The following is a 1,928-nucleotide window of genomic DNA, read 5'->3' on the forward strand; positions in this document are numbered from 1 at the left end:
GTCTGTACAGACTCATAGCGACACTAGGCACAACAGAACAAAACACTGCCCGATCCTGGGCCAACCTCACAATTATTGTCATGCTTGAGCCCATTGTTGCTGCCACTTTGCAAATCCATCTCTCTGAGGGTCTTCCTCTTTTTCTCTGACCTTCCACCTTACCAAACATGATTTCCTTCTCCAGTGACTGGTCCCTCCTGACAATGGGTGCGAAGTATGAGAAACAAAGTTTGGCCATCCTGGCCTCCAAGGAGCACTCTGGCTGCACTTTTTCCAACACGGATCTGTTGGTACTTTTGGCAGCCCATGGCACTTTAAATATTCTCCTCCACCTTTTCTACAGCCTCATGTGATCATGGAGGGTGAGAGCACGTCGACGGTGCTCTCCAGTTTTGTGCTCGTCTCATTGGCCTTCCAGCACCTCAACACCAACTCGGACACGGAAGGTTTTCTCCTTGGGGAAGTGAAAGGTGAAACCAAGAATAGCATTACTGACTCCCAAATGGATGAAGTTGAAGTTGTTTATACAATTGGTGAAGACTGGTTTAAAGTGAGACCCATGGCACATAGGAAGCAGCAGATATTCAGAAGTATATTCCAATGCATCAGCTTTTTAGGTTTTATAATTCTCTAGGTGAAGTAAATGAGCAAGCACTGAAGAAAATATTACCAATGTCAAAAAGAATGTGGTAGGTTGGTACAAATTCCGACGTCATTAAGATCAGATTATGACATTCAGAGAGAGACTGCTTCACAAAAACTTAATAAAGCATCTTTCAAATCCGGAGCTTGTTTTCCTGCTACTAACACCAAGTATAATAACAGAAAACTGCTCTACTCATCGGTTGGAACATAAACCTCAAGAAGGACTTTTTCATAGAGTACCTTTAGTGGTTGCCAATCTGGGTATGTCTGAACAGCTGGGTTACAAAACTACGTCAGGTTCCTGTACGTCCATGGGTTTCAACTGAGCAGTAAAGGCACACAGCTCTGATTTTTTTGAAGAAGATGGATCTTTAAAGGAGGTACAGAAGATAAACAAAATGTATGCTTCGTTACAAGAAGAATTAAGGAGTGTATGTAAAGAAGTAGAAAGCAGTGAAAGAGCAGTAGAGAAACTTATAAAAGATGTAAACAGATTAAAACAAGAAATCAAAAAAAGAAAACAAGCTCAGATTCAAGTAGCAGGAGAGAGGAGTAACCCAGAAGAACCCCAGGAAAACATTTTTCTTTGTCAGGCTTTAAGGACATTATTTCCAGATTCTGAACTTCTTCATCTGTGTGTTATCTCTCTGCAAAACAGACACGTTTCTAAAACTTGCTGTAACACCAACCACCATCTTGAAATGGTTGACAAACTGACCTTAATGGTAGAATACACCTATGATGTTCACGAAGCCAGTCAAACTTGCACACAGCATATATCGAAGCATAAAGCATTAGATGTGGCTGATGGATGGAAATTCAAGAAATCACGGCTGCTAGAGTTAGAAAAACAACAATCTAAAACAGATACAGATAGTAGTAACCAAGAAAAAGCATCCACAATGAGCAGTCCAGAAACAGATGAAGACCTTGAGAAAATGAGGGGCTATGGTGAATATCCACAGTCTCCTACATTTTGATTATTTTAGGTCCAAAAAAAAAGATTTTTGATTGACTGAAGGGTAAAGTCAAACATTTATAATGTTTTTATTTTTATTCGGTTGCACTATTTGTAGGAATGCAATGATAAATTCTAACATGTTTATTTTATAAAATAGTTTTTAAAGTATCAGATACTTTTATTTTAAAATCAGACTTTTTCCCCTAAAATGTTGAGGGAACAGCTAAACAGGTTTATTCTTCTAAGTTTGTACCATATTTTTAAGGATTTTTAGAAAGAAACTAACATTTTCATAATCCTGAAGGAAATAAAATTTATTTTT

At 38.4% G+C, this 1,928-nt stretch overlaps 1 pseudogene; it reads left to right on the plus strand.

The window, feature by feature from the left end:
• Positions 1–355: 355 nt before the first annotated feature.
• Positions 356–1,625, plus strand: LOC102821910 (annotated as a pseudogene).
• Positions 1,626–1,928: the final 303 nt, after the last annotated feature.

This window comes from Chrysochloris asiatica, unplaced genomic scaffold, assembly GCF_000296735.1.
Source record: "Chrysochloris asiatica unplaced genomic scaffold, ChrAsi1.0 scaffold00354, whole genome shotgun sequence".
NCBI classification, from domain to species: domain Eukaryota; kingdom Metazoa; phylum Chordata; class Mammalia; order Afrosoricida; family Chrysochloridae; genus Chrysochloris; species Chrysochloris asiatica.